This window comes from Hippocampus comes, unplaced genomic scaffold (assembly GCF_001891065.2).
Source record: "Hippocampus comes isolate QL1 unplaced genomic scaffold, H_comes_QL1_v1.1 scaffold63, whole genome shotgun sequence".
In the NCBI taxonomy this organism is placed as follows: Eukaryota; Metazoa; Chordata; class Actinopteri; order Syngnathiformes; family Syngnathidae; genus Hippocampus; species Hippocampus comes.
The window spans coordinates 766,498-786,041 of record NW_017805987.1 but is presented as its reverse complement, the minus strand read 5'-3'; the positions used below and the strand labels follow the sequence as shown (position 1 = coordinate 786,041).

Sequence of the window (19,544 nt, the reverse complement as noted above, 5' to 3'; positions counted from 1 at the left end):
ATGTCTTGTGTACAAAAGGTACAGCAATAGCGATGAGGTCATCCAGCATCTCCAGTCATGCACGAATGCCATTTGCCTGCAACTGCAGTGTAACAACTCATCCCGCCGCTTCCTCTGCAGCGATCCCAACGAGCCCAGCGCACGCTTCACTTACATTTCTTACAGTTACACCATTGCAGACCATTGGGTCGTTTGTTTGCAGTGCATTTTTACGATGACGAAGACGATCGCAACTGCTCAGTAAGCTGCGGTATTATTAGTCATCAAGGATCAAGACTATATGCCTACAGTGTAGAAGGTTTTAACACCGCAATCCTAGTTTTGTAGCTCTGGCGTTTTGCATTGCGTGTTTGCGGATGTTTGTAAGGCAGTCATGTGGTTTGCTACAATACGGAGTGTGTTATTATTCTTGTTTTGTCATGTTTGAAAGGTACACTAGAACTGGAAGTGGCAAAAAATGTTTGGAATTCTCCTTTGGGGAAAATTTGCTGAACTAGTACTTGTGAAATTCACTAAAATATCCTTTTTTTAATTACTTTTAGGATTAGCATTATTAATATTATAATCTCGGTACCACATCGTCCTGCATGCTCCAGGCGGTGCTGATCGCATCTGCTTCACCAGATGTTGCCTGGACAGTTGTGACCAATTGAAGACCCTCTATTTTTCTTTTTTTTTTTCGCGTCCCATTATCTTCTCATCAGTCTGGATGGAGGAGCCGAGGGCTCTGTCAGTATCACCCCCAGCTTCTTCCTGGACTTCTTCCAAACGAGAGGAGGAAGTCTGTCCTCTGTCACCTCTCTGGCTGCACTCTTTCTCCATTGGGCTTTGTGTAAGTTTCTAATTAATGGGATTGCAGCTCTCTGCGAATTCCTTCATCGGGGATGATTAACGTTTTTTAACTCGGAGTATGCCACGGTTCACTAATTGAGAGTCACTTTCTGCATCCTGACTTAATCGCTGTGCTCCTTCCAACTCTCAAAGTTGCCAGCCATCCCTGTCACACTTCTCATCAGCTCATCCAAAACTTCCCCCCCCTTCAGTCTCTCACAGTTTTCTATTCCTACTCGTTCCCTCGGGGCTGAAACTCTCACTGATGTTTCCGCACCAAGACCAAAGCACCTCCCACCCAGCAGCCAACATGCCGAGAACCGCCGAATGAATAAACGAGAATTTCCGTTGAATGGTTCAAGGCCCCTTTAATGCCACGAGTGAGGTCAGGCACGTTCAAGCCTCTGGACTGAAAATACAATTTATTTCTAAGAAATCCAGGTTATGGCCCTGAACTAAAATTGTATTTGTAAACATTCCTAGCATGACTTGTGAACATTTAATCACAGTCGAGACAATTTCCGGCATGTCCCATACATCCCTGCGTAAAAGGGACTAATTAATCCCTCACATCCAGACTCCATTCAATGCTGAATGTGATCAGAACGCCTCTAATTGGAAGAATGAATCGATTCGGAATTTTCCCCGAGACGTTTGAACACCTCACCCCACCGCCAATTATCGTAACAAACCCGTACAACGGCCACATTACTGATAATACTGCCTAACTCCAGCTTGTCTTCTGAGCCTTTCCGGGAATGTCTGATCCACAAAAGCCTCCCCTAAAAATGTTTCACAAAGATTTTAATGGGGCTCCTCCTGAGTGTATTCCACTCTGAAGGTAATGTTTTCATTTTTTTGGTGCACTCGTCACTCGGGACTGCTCTCTCGATATTGACAAGGGTCTGGCTTTTGCTGTTGTTGGTGACACAGTTTTGGTGTCACCGTGACCTTTGGTCATTTTGATAATTTTCCTCAGGTTCTCTTTTTCAGTTTAAAAAAAAACCTACTTGCACCATCTGAGCCTTGCAATTGTGTTTTATGCAATGATAGAACTGAGTTTGGGGTGACTCGGCCAGTCGCACGTCCACCAGAGGCAGATTGGCAAATTGGCAGACGAGCAGGGGGCAACAGCAGGCGCGTTATCGATCGGCAAGGCTACAACACCAGGCTACAATAAAGTGTCAAGTTTTACGTCAAATATTGTAGCAGCCCTCTTTGTTTCCACCCTAACTCCAGACATTTACTTGCATTGCATTTGAGCAGAATGTAATATGTATCCGCCATCTTGTTTCGGGCACTTTGCAGGTGACATAAAATACACCAACAACAACCCCCTCGGGAGAACTTGCAGTGCTTTTTCTTTGACCGCCGCTGTGCTCAGTTCCTCTGATAGAAGCTGCAATATTTATAATTCCGTTTCTTTTTCTTTTATTGCCAAACCCAATAAAGCCATTGATCGTAGCGGTGCAGTGCGTGCCTGTGTCTAGCAGCCTTACTGTCATGGGCTGATGAGGACATCTGCATGCGGATCAGTAGCAGGGCATCAAGAGCAGCCATTGATTTGTTGATGGCGCGCCGCGTGTTTACAGCATGACCCTCGGGCGTCGGTTCATGCTGGCTTGCGGTACAATGTCGCAATAATGAGCAATTATGGAGGGAAAAATGACAATGCGGAGGTTGTGAATGGCGCACGTTCGTCATTATGCATCTGTTCGGAATATTAAATGAATTTAAGTAAAAGTAAAACCGATGAGTTTAGTTTATTGCTGTGGAGTACTTTACAAAACTGTCTTCATTATCTGTCGACACTGAATTTAAAAGGAACAAAATGAAAAAAAAAAAAAAAACGAGTTTGCTAAGAAGCACTAATACGGCTAAAAATGGTTTTGCGTTATTTATTGAGATTTTTACCCAATACAATTCTATTCATTAAAATACTCAGATTTTCCAAATGGATATTGCAGAATGTTCTAATTTGTTTCTTTTGTTAGCATTGCAAAGTAGCTGGAGTAATCAAATGCGATTGTGGATCAACAGAATGATGCTAACCGTGTCGTACATTTTGTGAGTTGAAACTGACATCACATTTATTACTGTATTATTATTAACCAAAGCTAGTCATGCTTGCTTTTCAAATATGTTTAATTTTTTGTACACTTCAATGAAAATTAAGATTGCTACAAATCATTAGCCAAATAGCATAATTGTTCGACGAATTGTCACTATCAGAAAAAAATACAAGTGTGCTACCTAAATTACAATAAAATAAAAAAAAAATTAATGATTTTTTTTCTCTGGCGAGTCTGTCCTTCAGATCATAGTAACCCACCAAGATTCCATTGAGGCACCAGGACTGTTGACTTGTTTTTTTCTGCATATGCTCAAAAATGACAGGCACAGGTTATACTATCATTTTTTTATTTTTTATTTTTTTACTATACCTGGACCCTTTTTTTGGTGTACAAACACCAATAAAACCTAAAATGAGGATACCACTTCCAAAAGACGATCAAATGTATGCTAAAGTCGCGGTTTTATCGCAACTGGACACTCAAGGAGATTTTTGAACGGAAATGTGGAAAGCCAAATTCCAGTGAAATGGTGGCAAAGGATTTAAGCAGCACTTTACTTCCACTCGTATGGCAGTTAATATTAATCATAATGATAGATGAATTATTTCTAGCAGCACGTCGGTCGACTGCTTCGCACGTTCGCCTCACAGCGCAGAGGTCGTTCCAAGGAGGTTCTATTGTATGTATTTAATACAAACTGAATCTTGATTGGCTGGACGAAACAGACACGGCATTCAAATGTATTTCCCAAGTACCTTTTTCCAAATACTTTCTCCTCACCTCCCGCATTCTCCATATGGATTTTGACGAAACATCCTCATGTATCTTGAGCATTGGGGGTCATATTGGTTGGAAAGATCTGTATTCATGTCACACGGGGTGGAGGCTGCACCATTCGATTAACGTCTCCAAACTACCTGCATGGCAACAAGACCAGAGTGAATCTTGGAACGGAGATGCATAATTGATTTGATCGCAGGCTCTCTGACTACAGTCGGCGTAAAATAAAACTGAATCACTTGCTTCTTTTTGCTATGTCAGACTCGCGCAAGGCGCTCAAGCTACTCAAGGCACGATAAGTCTCATCCATGTTTCCTGATCATCAAACTGCTCTGAACAACAGTGGGTGGCGAGTGGTCACTTGCGTTGCTCCCATGTCAGGGGGAATTAATTCCAAACAAAGCGGACCAATCATTCCCCCCCTCGGACGCCGTTATTGATCTGTGCACGGATTCAATCCAAATAGATTAGTGAAGAAAACGCAGTGGCGAGGTCGGTCATAGTTCTTTCGAGAGAACCACAGACTGGAAACCAAAGACTAACATTGACCTTCCCATGGAAATTGGGCTTTGGGAACTTTGCCCGGGAATTAGAAACTTTCTAGAGCACGATTACGTTTTGGGGACCTTTGGGATGTGGTCTGCAGTTGGGTTCCTTCAAGGAACTGCAAGGGTCAAGAACTAAAAGCATCTGGACCTTTGTGGTGGAAATGCTAACGCAGGACTTCACCTCTGAACGAGTAACTTTTAGGTGTTTGAGCAGCAGGAACTTTGGTCTACCACTTTGGCAGCGCATTGGAAAGGTTTCAGGAACCTCCGGTTTCTACTCAATCTTACTTATTTCATGATTATTTCTGCCACGGCATTTGGTGCACAAAGAGAAAACCGCCATTGTGTAAATGCCACAAAGGCTAACTGCTTTGATTGTCCTTTCGCATCCTACATGGAGATGAATGGCACTGCAACGGTGGCCATATTGTCCAACTGTTATCTGCCACCGGACTGAAAATTGCTCTCATATGATGGATTGATCAATTATGCCACCTCCTTATTAAGGCAAGCTGTTTTTTTTTTTTACAATGGTGCCAAATAGGGAGAGCGGCGTCAAATACGGAGCTTATGGAAGCGGCAAGATCAATAAACGGAGAACCCAGAATAAAAGCAGAATGAACTGAATCATTCAGTCGAATTGATAAAGAATGAAAGGACTCCATATTGTCCCTCGAAGTTTTTCCATTTGTGCAACGCTGCTATTGCCGTCCATTTAATTGCCTCTTTATCACCCAATTACAGGCGACGCCATTTGTCAGAGAACGCGGCCGCTTGCCACTCACTGATTTGTACCTGCCGGAGTAATTTAAGCCACCGTATAGATTCAGTTAACCATTTTTTTTTGTTTTGTTTTGTTTGTTTGCGCTATCGACACATGAAAACATTTGGCAGAATGTCGCGATTGCAGCTCACACAGCTACTCACCACCGTATTTGTCGTCCTACAAACTGCCTGTGACGTCCAATCGGCTTCCCCCCTCTCCATCTTGTTTTTTGGTCGCGGTAGAATTGATAGCAGCGCTAAGGCAGTCACTGGGGAGCCAATTACTATTTCCAACCACTGCCTGGTTTTCATCTATTTTTTATACGAGGTACGGCATGAAGTGGTTGTCTCCCACCAAAAATACATGTTCTCCTTCCACCGTCCATTCAGAGGGAAGCATCAGCTTGAATATTTGTGGCGGGTTTCTGGAGGATGACCTCATCAGCACCAAAGTGCTCATGTGGAAACACAATGAAAGATGTTCAATTTCCAAAGGCTGGTTTGTGTGGTTGTGCAACTTAAGAGCAATCGCCAACCCTTTGCCGGAAGAAGTTCGTGTCAGCAAAATGCTAATGGTCCCCTTGACTAACAACTACTCCAATGGAACGTGAACTAGGTAACAAGGCCCGCAAGCGAGGTTGAGGTGCCTTCTTACGGGAATGATGTGTTGAGAAGGTATTCTTTCATTATTTAATGCACATTCCTTTTTTTTTCTGCTGTAATGGAGGTTTTTGATGTGGGTGTAAGGAAGGCTGCTCAAACAATATATTGTGTTTTACACGGCACTATTATTCCGTGCTATGAAGCTGTCGCAACCAACAGCAAATTATGCCGTTTGACTAAAACGAATGCGCTGTGCAGACGAGGCTCTATTTTGTCAAAACATGATATAATGATGGTAATTAAAGGGTCATGTTTAACCCTTTCATGCACCCTGTAGCCTGATAACACGATAATCTGTCCACTGCCGTAACCGCTGTCCCTGAAAGGGTTAAGGCAGGGGTGTCAAACTCATTTTTGTCCTGGGCCACATTGTAGTTACGGTTTCCCTTGGAGGGTCGTTATGAATTTTGGGAAACCATATAAATCTATGAATAACTAGTTTTAAAATCAGAAGTCAAGAATAATAGCTGTTATTGTGGATTACATATGACAAAATGAAGTTTTGGTTCCGACTTTAGCAAGCATCATGGAACTTGACATGCTTAATTTGCATTCGCGGGCCACATGAAATGATGTGGCGGGCCAGATCTGGCCCCCAGGCCTTGACTTTGACACTTGTGGGTTAAGGTAATGAAAAAAAATATCGTAACTGCCAATTGACAGGTTGACGGTCACGGTTGCAAATGTTCGCAGAATGTTTGCCAGACGTTTGCCAACAGTTTTTGCTGTTCGCCTTAGCGAGTAATGGGATGTGGTTAAGGGCGTTGCGGGGTCTCACTTCGACGAGTGAGCAAACCTAGTGCCTCGAACAAAACTGTGACCGTCATATCTGCCCGCACTTAATGCACGCGAAGGCGTGTCATTTTAACGTTAATGGGCGGGATAATGATCTGTTATGACCTCACTCTCGCTGCCTATCAGCTCCGAGACACCAAAAAGCAAATGCTTATTACACGCAGAGTTAAGAGGATCCCAAGCATATCATTATGGTGGGAATCCTGGAGAGAGAGTTATTACTGTTTGTAATATACAGCTGACAAAGCTCGGAGACCTTCGATTTACATTTTCTGGCCAGCGCTGCTCCCGCTGGCAATGTTCTCAATTCCACGCTGAGTTTCACCTCGATTTCCAGGAAAGGGGCAACAAATCAAGGCTTTCATGCCATATCGAATGCCTCCATTTTGGGGGAAAACATACCGTTGTTCTATCAGTGGAGTCGAATGTGTTATGCTTGCCTTCTTGAGCTACTCCTCTGCCTCTCACGAGGATGTATAGTGAATCACTACTCTTGGCTGGTGATAGGAAGTAAAATGTAGACGCTCTTAATGCATCAACACCATGCTTTCAGAATGTGCACAATCATGACATAAAGAACTGTATTTACTTTCCATCCATCCATTTTCAGATCCGCTTATCCTCACCAGGGTCGCGGGAGCCTATCCCAGCTGTCTTTGGGCAGTAGGCGGTGTCCGCCCGTGTACCGTTTAAAAATGCTCCTCTCTGCCAGATTCCCATTCTCTGCCAGGACCCTCGGTGAATTGTACATGAAACACCGTTTTTAAAAAAATAACAGCCACCTGTCTGGTACCCCACCCTGCTAATAGAAACGTTGACAGAAATGTTTATATTTAATATTTATTCTACACATTTTTATAGCATTGGAAAACGGCAAGAATGTTTGTCCTCCTACAGAAACCATATTAAAATATATTTCTCGATCCCATCTTTTTCCATTTTCAAAAATGTTTGAAAAAGCTCCAGGGAGCCACTAGGGCGGCGCTAAAGAGCCGCATGTGGCTCTGGAGCCGCAGGTTGCCGACCCCCGTACCAGTTCAACAAAAACAGTTCAACTTGAGACTCCTCAATCGTATTTGTGACAACAAAACGGATAAACCCATACGCCAATGTAATTGCGGATGGCTCATTTTTACGCGCTTTTGTAATTTATTCACTCGGTTGCATTTTCGAAATGAAATGCTCCTCCATACATCGAGGCCCATTTTTCCTCGAGACCCCCAGAGTAGCAAAAACAAGGCAGAACAAGGAGGAATGTTTTGCAGCCCAACATTGCGACTGATCTCATCCCTCTCCCTCTGTACTGGGAACACTGGTACCTCCTTCATCCACAAGATGAGAGAGAACATGCCGCACTGCTCGATTTACAACCCCCCCTCCCCCATCCCCACCCATATACACCCCCTCCTCAATCCCCTTTTCCCCCTGAGACCGCCGCTGCATGACAGCATGCCACTATTTTTAAACATGCCGTCATCTAGATCTGCCTGGCGCACGCTGACCCCCCCACAATCACACAAACGTCACCAGTGTGCACTACAGCAGCCCCACCCTGCAGCCTGCGAAACAAGCGCCCTCATGAATATTTACAAAAAAATAGAAGGGGTCTGGGGGGGAGGGGGGGGGATTTTACATTGCCAGGTTGGGGGATTGCTCGAGCAGGTGTGTGATAACAAGCGCTCCACCTCACTGCAAAAATCTATAACGTGACCTGGTTGCTATTCGGAGGTGAGAGGCAATGAGCTGCTCCAACCAGATGTGTGACTTTACTAGAAGCAATTGCATGTGTGAAGGGTGGGGGGGCATGTTGGATGTTATTGTTGTCAACATTGCGTATTAATATTTAAATGAGGCTTCAATAGAAGATGTCAGTGTACTTTTTAAAAAATTAATTACTTTTTACAATTAATGCTTTTTTTAAATAAACTTGTTCTTTCTTTGATTTTCAATCCTTGATTGTGAATGTGGGTTTCATGACAGAATAACATTTTATTAGAGTTAGAGGCCATTCACACAATGGTTAAAAAAGAAGAAGAAGAAAAAAAAGCTTAAAAAATGCCTTGCAGCCATTTTTGTTGTCGGCTCCGCAATGATGAGTTAGCAAAAAACGGGACAATTATTTTTATTATTTTTTTAATTACAGAATGGTTGCCAGCCATCCGTTTCAGGTCTTAAAACGTTTTTTTTTTTTCCTTTCCCCCCATCTCATGCCTTGTAAATTTCTCCATTCATCCAAATGTCTTGTAACTATCGGTCCAAAGTGTACTGAACATAAGAGGTGAATAATTACAGTCCCGAAGGTCCCAAAACCAAATCGCTCATCCACACGTCCACCCGTGACTGGGTGGGTGCTTCTAATCATGCCCGAGGAGAACTGCCAGCTTTAACTCGTGAACCCTGGCACTGAGTGCTTGTACCAAATTCGACCACGGCACATTCATTCAGTTATTTACATATCCCCATTTTAAAAGCTATTCGGTCAAATAGAAGTAATCAGAAAAAAAATGGTTGTTTTTGTTGTGGCGGGTATAAATCTCAATCTGCTGTCCACATGCTTTTGTTGCCATTTTCCATATGTCGGATTCCAGAGACTCCCCGAGGGACATTCAATCAAAATGCTGATCCAACCTCTTGCCTGAGCCTAATAGTTTCCCCGCCCCTTCTTTGTCGCATCAAAACGCGTGCACTCGGGGGCCCCCTTTCGATCCAATTCACTTGTACCCAAGTAGTTCATAAAGGCAATTTGATTGCTTGTGTTGTGTTGCTTTTTTTGTCGTATCTTCCGCAGAATGAATCGGAAAAGTAGTTCCATGTTTGAAAGTAACAAACAGCCGTGAAAGCAATCAAAATTAAAAATAATCTGGTCTAACCCTGATCGTGTGTTTGCCCAGTCCCGCTCAAACCCGCAGCCACGCGTTTTGAAGTCTGCCCGCTCTGGATGTTTTTATATGGATTAGCATAGGGGGCAATAAATTAAGTGGCATGGCCATGCATGGCAATTTAATTAGGGGCGCTTTAAAATCAAACATAAAATCGCCCCCTGCGCCGGAATTTAATTTACACCAAATAAGCCCTTGAGCTGTTGGTTTTGCATGACAGGCACGCTGACACACATTCGAAGCAGTTCCGTGTCATGTCGGAGCAGACGTGCGCACGCGGCCGCGTATTATTTGCTGCCACAAATTTGTCATATTTCTTGACGGAAGCGTAACGCGCTGGAACGTGGCTGCCTTTTGTTGTTCTTGTCAGGAAAAAGGAATCTGTGACAAGCTGCCGAGACGTTTGGTAGCTCGTATTCGAAGCGGCTTTGAGTTTGGCTTTTAACCCTTCCATAATGTATCAAATTAGGAACTGCAGTGGTGCCATGAGATATAAATGACACGGGCTTTCATTGGGCTGATTTGTTTTGTTTTGCTTTGACTTGTGAGGAAAAATTGTGAAATGAGGACTGTAACTCCAACCAAAAAATACGCAGTTTGACAATTCTTCTGCTGTTTATTAAAATAGTAACACGCGATGCAAATCACCACATGTAGCGAAACTAGCATTGGTATTTTGGTAGTCTCACCTTGAACGCAATGGTTATTTGAACATGAACAATGTAGCAACACATGTAGACAGACAATATCACAACAGTCATAAGCATGTATTCTTTCTGTAAAAACAACACATTTTTCTGCAGCTTAATGATCGCCTATGATGAGTGCTGTTTTTCTTCCCCGCATCCACTCTGGCTGCCATGACAGGTATCACGTCGCAAAGATTGTACGCCGGAATGTCAAAGGGCCTCAGGGACTAAGTTGAAATGGATCCTTTCAGGTCGTTCAGCATGGTGCGATTTGGCAAGAAATCTTTGCTGCGTTTTGTGAAATATTCGTCCATTAAATATAGAATACACTCACTGGCCAGATCATTAGGTACGCCAACCATTTTTACCTGAGTTCCTGTGGGGGGGAAAAAAGGAGCTAACTGTGGCTTTCTACATTGACTGATAAAAAGAAAAAGGGAAAAAAAGAGGGAGACACAACCCCGCCTTCCCCCACGAGGTATTTAAGTGACGTCGTGAATTATTCATCACATGGCTAATTTTCTCTATGCCGCTTTTATTGGCTCGCATTTGTTGTTGCCGTTTCCCTTGTGACTCCCACCACAATTGGAAAAATGCCCCTTGTATTGTTTCTATCCGGCAATTATCTTTTTGCTAAATGATCTGCTTCCTGCTGTACTTTTGTAGACACATGATTTCATTTGGTTTAAGAGGCTTGTTTAGTTTTTGTCTAGTTTTTTTTTTTTTCCTCCCCATTACGCTGAGTAACTTTTGCACGTAACCGCGGCCGGCTCTCATTATCAGTAAACTGCCCCCCCCCCCCAAAAACGACGTCTTTCTCATTTTCCTCTTCATTAACTAAAGGGAGGGCATAAGCCAACTCGTAATAGAATGTCTTTACTAACGTTCGACACTGGTATGCAACACAAATACCAGCACTTCCCACTGCTGTGCTGCTCGCCTTCCACCGAGGGAGCCAATTTAGCTCATGCCTATGCATTTATTCATCTGGTTTCTTGCCAGCCCCCCCTTATGCATAACGGTGGCATCATGATCTTGGAGTGTGGGAGGGGGTGAGATGGAGGCCTCTCTTGAATCGGCGCCCCTGTTGCCCACAGTATGAGCTAATCAAGCATTTATTATATTCTAGTGGCCCTAACACCTTCTCACCCCCCCCAACCCATGAGTTTCATAACCTCACATCCCGTTTTGATGCAATCGTTGGAAAAGAATACAAGAAATCACGCCTTTGCCCCACTGTGCAGCGCCACTTAATCATGTCTTTGCTTTCGCCTGCGTTACTCATGAATCTTAGTCCGAGGTCGAAGCACATAGCTGTTGTGATTGCTGTCAACCGAGACTGTTGCACAAGTACTAGGTTTTTTTTTTTCCGTTCTTGCCTGGGATTTGCTAAACGCATCAAGGACGCTAACGTCGCTCTTATTTCCCGGCACTGATTTGTAAATGAGGCCTGGCTTTGCTTTTATCAATGTTTGCTTGAATTGAAAAGCGTCAAATGTATACTGACAGCCTGCTAATTTTCATCTGGGGTCCATTTTGTCCGGCCGATCTCGTTCCCCCGCCATCAAGTAAGCGCGTCGCATCCATCCCGATCACATCGTAGAACCTAACCGTGGACAAGCTGTCGACTTTAATTGCGACGTACTGTGAGGGAACATCTGTAAGGCCACCACCGGCGTAGGAATGCAGATGGTGAACTTAATTAGTGGTGCACTAATCGTAGACAACACTCTATGTGGTCCAGTCTTTGTTTTCGGAAAGTTATTGATCGGAACCCAAACTTCCAGAATTGTGCCTTCTCAATCCGTTGACGGACAAAAAAAAAAAAAAAAAAAAAAAAAAAACATCTGGAAAACAAAACAGACAATCCAAATTTTGATTGCCACCACAAAACAAAGAAATCCATTCAGATCCATTTTTTTTGAATACCCACTGGTATTTTTGCGGATCTATTTTCTTCACAAGACTCAAAATGTTGGGCTCGATTCCACGACTCCTCCGTTTAAAGGTTAACATCCCCGCGTCTTGGCTTACCCGGGTTACAAAGTGAATTAGTCACCCGCTGAACCGAACCCCCAGCAGCCAATTGACGCAGAGAGGCAAATACACGAATCCGCCGTCCTCAAGATGCTAATTCCATCAAAACGCCCGTGAACCCTGACCCCGAGCGTATGCTCACCCGTGTCATCGAGATGGATTGTCAGCAAATGAGATGTGACCACACGACGGGGGGGCGCCGGAGAGAAGGATGGGCGATGAGTTGAAGTCATCAATCTCTCCCCTCCCGAGCTCGTCGCTCATGACTGCCTATTATCGAGGTGGCCGGCCTTCATCATGCGAGCCGTTTCTACATGAGTTGTGTATGAACGTGCTCGGTCATCAAGTCGTTCTTTCTGTCCGTCCACGTTGTCTTCCGAAAGCCATATGAAAGAAGTGCGATGGAACACCCAACCAGCACCATCATGGCCTTCAACCCCCAGCAAGCTGGCTAGAGACGAATTTGGAGATGTTCCCGACATGCAGATGAAGAAATAAAAGAGCACACGCTGTTCACGAAGCCGGCATGTTCAGAGCGTGAAGAGCTCCACCCTGGATGTTGAACAGCTGGAGCCTGGGTGAAGCATGTTAATGGTGTTTAATTAACACCAGAGCTTAGTCATTTCTCCGTCGTGCTCCCGTTCCAGAAACGATGAATGAATAACTGCTGAGGGGGTGATGACTTCCTCTGCGGGCCCGCGCTCTTAATAGGAACAACTCCCGAGAGGCCATTCCGACTGCCATTATAGTGATGACAAAGACCTTTTGGTGTTGTTGACTTGTTGCTGTCGGATGCCCGGGCATTGAAATTGCACTTGTTTATCTGCGATTGATGAGGCGCTCCCTGATTCCCGGTGTCTTGACTTGCAGTGATTCCGGGAAAAAAAATGATTCATTTTCAGTACCCCCCCCCGAGCCTGTTTAGGTTCGTATGAATGTGCAAAAAAAAATAAATAATAAAATTGAGATTGATACTCATGCCGTTGAAAAGCCGATGGGGATGAACGCATCACAATGTAGGATGGAACATTTTCTTTTTCTTTTTAATTGCTTTTCAACAAAATAGTTTCTGGAGTGCCTGACCACCCATCAAGTGTGAAATTAAACAACAAAGCTGTCTGCCCATGTCTGAAATCGTATGTATGTCTGTAGATAGCGGCAGTAAAACAGGCCAAAAATCCAGATGATAGAAAGTTTTAAAAAGAGTTTCATCCACTTTCATTTGGGGTGTAATAAAGCAAACGCTATGACTATTGCTGAAGCATGCCTCTAGCCGTTTTAATATTCGCTTTCACAATGGACATCTTTATTTTTATAGCCAGTCTTGCGTCACGGTCCCTTTTATTAGGGAATCTGACATTTCTGCAGTTTTGAATATTTGATCATAAATCTATTCCATGTATTCCATTGTTAATATCCTCTGTTTAAAAATCGGAATACGATTTGACGTGGCACTCGGCCGGTCCCAAAATGCGTCTTGTCTGACTTGTTTGGTTTTGTTTTTCAGCCCCAGCTGGAGTGAACGGCGTTTCTGTCATTACCGAATTAAATCATATACATCCCCCTAATGAGCATTTCCGCTCATAATACACTGTTTTTGATCACGTTTTCAACAACAGGACCTAACAATGGACAATAATGCATCAATTGATTCAAAACGGTGTTCTCTTTATATTAATAATTGACTTCACCTCAGCAGTGTCTAATTTAAAAACAAAACAAAACTGAAAAGTAATCCCATTCGGCGATGGGGGGGGGCATTATGTAATGGCATTATCCATAGTTTTCATATCTACGGTGTATCCTCTGCATTGACACACAGGAAATAATATCCCTGTTTGGTTGGTTCTATTGATGATTTGTCAAAAGCCCTTACGTCAACCACGGCAAGCAGTACGACGACTGCAAATGTATTCATTTGGAATGTGGGATAATTAGCATTAGCGTTTCTCCTGGCGATGAAAATTGTGCTTTTTTCGGTTCGAACCGGCTGGCATCTCTCCATGGCCTCATTCGTAGCCACAATGCCGGTAAACAAGAGAGGGTGAACAACAAGTCGCGATAATGGAAGAAAAGGTCACTCGCAGCTTGTTAATTGGGTTTGGCTTGTTTTGACCTCAGCTAACATTGTCCATCAGGGATGTTATCAGTGATGAAAGCTGGCCGGTACACACACCCCCCCCTCCCCCCGAGTACGTAAAAATGACCTTTGGTATAAAGCCGGTTATCTGATTTAAAAACAAACAAACAAAAAAAAAAGAATCAAAATTAATTGAAATGAGCGTCTTGTCGGGTGTTGATTTGTTGCGCTCAAAGGTTGACACACCTTCGCAGAATTTCCAAGATGTGGACAATTCTTCAAACAAAACGCGTGTCGCCGGGCAAAATTCATCGATTTTATGTTTAATTAAGCCATAAGGGCGTTTCACAATTCTGTGACATTTAACACAATATAGCAAGAAAGTTATCAGTCATATTTTCCCCCAAATTCAGGCGATGTAATTTTATGAGCACAGCTGTATTTATGTGGTTCGCACTTTTATTCTAGTTTATTTTCACAGTTGTCAAAAATATTTAATGCTATTGTTTATAATGGTCATGACACTATTAATTTTTTTTGTGACAATAAATCTGAATTGGAATCTTCCAGGGTTTTTTTTTTCCAATTAATTGTATTTATTTATAGTTGCCGCAACTATTTCCTGTTAATTCATAAGATGCGTCATCGTTGTCGTTCACCACGCCCAACATATTCTCCAGTTTCAGAATGTTTTAACGCGACTTGAAATTGACAATTGAAGCAATTCTTCCCGTTCATTTTTTACATTTGCTTCAGCGTGTATCGCATCGGAAGGCTTTCTCGTCGGTCGCGCTGACACGCTGCCGAGAAGTGAAGCCGCACTGCCGGTGTGCTCCCCATCATGCTGGTTCTACTGGTGCCTCCCTGCTCTTTGTTCCACTCGACTGGGGTGTGCGTGTGTGCTCACGTGCGCGTGTGGGGATGCGCCAGGAGTGCGTTTTTTTTTTTTTTTTTGAAGATGGGTCGAATCTCTTTGCAGCGCCGTGTCTGTCAGCTGCCGTGTTTGATGTTGTTGATTGGAAGCCACACGTGCGTTTCCAAATGAAGAAAACGGGTGTGTGTCAGCGAGCATTGTGACAAGTGTGTGGGAGTACGTGGGGGGGCGGGGGGGGGGAAGAGAACCAACATTCGCACAACTGTGATGTTGTTCATCTAGGTGTGTGCTTGAACCACCCCCTCCCCTCCCTTTACGCACAACTCCGGGGACGAGCATGTTCATTATTCTTCCTAAAAGAACCATTAAAATTTCATCAGCGCCATGCAATCTGTAGCAGGGCGCGGGCTGGCGGAGTGTGAGAGCGAGGAAACGAGAGAGAGAGAGAGAGAGAGAGAGAGAGAGAGAGAGAGAGAGAGAGAGAGAGATCACCGGTGTGAGGGAGGGAAGATGCAGCATCCTCCTCCTCATTCACCGCCGCCTGCCTTCCCCCGCTCCTCCTTTTTTTTTTTCCCCCCTCAACATCCATTTCTTTCACTGCCTCAAATCCCTTGCCGAGAACACGCCGATGCGCAGATTACGACTTGTCTCATGATATGAGGCGCCGGCATCCCCCCCTCCACCACCAGCCCCCCGCTTTGACTCCCCTCCCTCCGCACCTCTCTCCAGCCGTCCCACCTCTTTCGACTACTACTACTACTCCTACTACAACAACAGCATCAGCACTCCTCCCTCTCTCGCACACAGGCAGGGGCGCGCGTCTCCTTAGGCAACAGGATGCGAGCGTTTAGCATCCTGAGCAGGGAGGCTAACAAGGTGTGCTTCCCCTCCCTCCAGGGTTTGGATGTGTGATGTCCGCGGGGGGCTGGATGGGTCCGGGAATTTGGACTTTTAAGCAGAAAAGCAAAAATGTAATGGTAAGTCCCATTTTTTTTTTCTCCACCCCCCCTCAACTTGTTGATTGCCATGATAAGATGCTTGTCTCTTTCTTTTGCTTTGATATTGACTTGGCCCACTCGCTCATTAGCGCTACACTTTTTCTCACATTGATCGGGGTGGCGGGTATATTCGAGGCTGCCATTGATGAATTCCCCGCCTCACTACGATCATAAGCGGCTTTATATGCCCACCGACGGTCTCTCAGGTAGCTCTAATAGCGCTAATTGCCTCCTAATTGGGCTTTGCCTCAGCCAAGGAGGCTCGTTTTTTTTTTTTTTTTTTTTTTGCTGAGCCGCTTAAAGCCGCGGATGAAAGAATTAGCGGGGATGACAGCTCAGTGTGAAAGTAGGGTGGAGTGTGTGTGGAATGAAAGAGAGTAGGGGAGTCTTTGAATGTGTGTGTGTGTGTGTGTGTGTGTGTGTGTGTGTGTGTGTGTGTGTGTGTGTGTGTGTGTGTGTGTGTGTGTGTGTATCTACGGGGCCATCTGCGGAGGTCCCGCGTGATGGATGACGACCAAGGCAGGGTGTGTGACGGAGGAAGAAGAAGCTGAGGAGGAGAGGCGGTCGGGTGCAGGATGGTTTTATGAGGAGAAAGGGGGGAAACTATCTTCCCGTCATGGGTGGGTGTGCGCGCACGTGCGCGCGCAGCCGTACATCACAAGGCGGCTAATGGAATACGGCCGACTTGAAGGGTCCTCCTGCAACTCACGGCTCCCTTTGAAAAGCATTCTGGGTCGAGTGTGAATGCGCTCATATTCATTCAAGTGGATGAGGGGGCGGGGGCAGGGTAGTCGGCAAGTTGGACCGTAGAATTCTCATTGCAACCTTTTGCAGTGCTGGGGAAACTTGAAGGAGTCTGTTGGAAATATTCATCCAGTCTGCTGGGTGGCAGAACGACCGTAATGCTGTATACTCCAAGTGTGCTTCACGGAACGCAAGTAGCAGAATCTAACTGCACTCAAATGAAATTATATAATTTGTCATTTAAGCTGTTTAGGAAATTGTCAAAGCGTGTGTGTATTCCTTGTTCCGGTCACAGATAAATAGTTATTACAAACTGAACATTCTCTTATTTTATTTATTCCGGTGGCCCAGTGGTTAGCGCGTCGACCTCACAGTGCAGAGGTTATGGGTTCAATTCCAGCTCCGGCCTCCCTGTGTGGAGTTTGCATGTTCTCCCCGGGCCTGCGTGGGTTTTCTCCGGGTCCTCCGGTTTCCTCCCACATTCCAAAAAACATGCATGGCAGGCTGATTGAACACTCCAAATTGCCCCTAGGTGTGAGTGTGAGCGCGGATGGTTGTTCGTCTCTGTGTGCCCTGCGATCGGCCGGTTCAGGGTGTCCCCCGCCTACTGCCCGAAGAACGGCCGGGATAGGCTCCAGCACCCCCCGCGACCCTTGTGAGGATAAAGCGGATCGGAAAATGGATGGATTATTTCACGGAATAATTTCAGTGTACTGTCTTGAAAACCGACAGTGAGCCTTTCAACAAGTCTCAATGCAAAATAAATAAATAAATAAATCTATCCAACAGAAAATGTCGGCCACCCGTTCGCTAGGAGTGTAATCGTACATGTGTTCAGATTTATTTTCCACACGGAAAAGAAAACTGACAGGCAGTGTAACTGCCTCATATTTGTTTTGCCTCATTTCTTCTGCAAACAACTACAGTGCAGCTTAGCCTCTGCTAGCAAAGCCCCCTGATAATCGCTGTCTCGAGTGTCAGACTTGACTTCACTCAAACTCATTTAAAACAGCATCACTCAGACGTGAATATCAGCGGAGGACAAAAAACAAACAAGCACGGTGCAAAAACAACTTTCAGCCTCTCCCGGGCGTTCACTTTTTCACTGTTACACGACTACTCTTCAACGCAGCGGCTATAAAAGTCTCACTCCTGTTCAAATGTCATATATTTTGTGATATAAAAATGTAAAACATGATAAAAGCCGACTAGAACAGCTTGAATATTTTTGCCGTGAAGCAGAGGTACATTAAATGGTCGGTAACATGAGTTTGAATGTGAGTAGTTAATTCTGAACGTAGCCACATCCCCAGTTACCGGATCAGAGGGGTGTGCGCACTTGTGCAACAGCATTTTCTCTTCCATTTGGACATTGGTGTTTAGATTTTTTATCTCCACTGTAAGACATTACTGGGCAGGGTTTCCTCTTTGCATCGTCGAACGTTCTCAGAGTTGTCGCAGAACTACAAAATTTCACCGCAAAGATAACAATCATCACGGCAAACCGTCTCCTGGGGCCATGTCGTTATACTAGATATGATTGATAGTTTTTGTTTTTCCTTTTTGCGACACTCTCTCTCTCTCTTTTCAGGAGGCATGTAGCGCCTGCCTATGTTCCCGTCCACACTCGAATGGTCTCAATACCCCCGCGCGTCATTCAAAGCGACCCGGTCTGGCCCGCCGTCGTGTGTAATCACCGCTTGCGTTTCGCGTAATAAAGCCGCCTCGCCGCTTTCGCACCTGCGTGAAGCGCGCAACCCCCGGGAACCGCCTGTCGAGCACCATTTTCAATCCCCCCCATCCAAGCCCTCAGGATTTGGGGGGGGTGCATGCATCACAATATGATGTCGCCTGCCGTTATTTAGCCCGGCAATCTGATTTACTTCAACTTGAAATTGGGCTCCGTGCCCGTGCTCGCTTTATATCACCTTGCCAATTACGGTCTTTGTGGAGCTATTGGTCATAAAAGAGGTTTGTAAAAAGCGCGAGCGTGTCGGACCCGGGTGGCATTTTTTCAAACGAGGCGCGGCGGGTGGCCGGACAAGACTCATTCTCAACCTTTGACCCCCGCGTTTCGTAGGTCCTCTTTGACCACGCGTCATGTTCAACGTGCACAAAATGGGCGCCGCATTCCAGGATGCTGTAAATCACCCTCCCAAATGCCGTAACGCGTAATTGAGATTTCACACTCCTGATTTTTATCTCTCTTGTGTGTCTTTCCCCCCCATAGTCAACGATAAAAGCTGCAAAGCTTCCCTCCTACGTTCGTTTCCCATGATCGACCCCCCCCCCCATCCTCCCCTTCTCCCACGACTCACCGCATAATGAGATTTGACGTTAATCCCGACACAATATCACAAGATTACGCGCTTCTGTAATGCGAGCGCCGCCGCCGGCGCCAGCGCACGGGGCGGCGCTCGGCCGTGTGAAAAAACACATTCATGTAATCTACATGTAATTGGGCGGTAACTTGTGTGTCGGTGACCCGGACGGGTCAAAAGGGCATTCTGTCCCGTCCACGTTTCCATTCTCAAATCCAATCCGATCCCGTGTAAGGATCATTTGGCACGCACCGTTTTCCCATCACTCCTCTGTCGTCGTGGCACGGACACAATAAAAAATGGCGATAGATGCCAAAGACGAAATTTGTCTGGAAGCTGCAATCAGCCTCGCTCAAGCTAATGAGCTGCCGCCTCTCATGTCAGCCTTCACCTTCACAAAAAGTGATTAGCCAAGTATTTGGATCGGCACACGCTCCCCCCCCCCCCCAGCCTCCGGGCTGGCGG

General features: G+C 45.1%; 1 protein-coding gene across 2 annotated transcripts in view; it reads left to right on the top strand.

Moving 5' to 3' along the window:
- nav3 (neuron navigator 3) overlaps positions 1-19,544 on the top strand; it is a 231,640-nt gene that overhangs the window by 21,016 nt on the left and 191,080 nt on the right. Inside the window, exon 1 of one of the 2 annotated variants that reach the window (XM_019891776.1) lies at positions 15,623-15,993. The exons of the other annotated variant lie outside the window; for it this stretch is intronic. The gene's annotated coding sequence lies outside the window, so the exon portion shown is untranslated. Of the gene's footprint in view, positions 1-15,622; positions 15,994-19,544 lie in introns of those variants that run through there. 2 annotated transcript variants of the gene reach the window in all.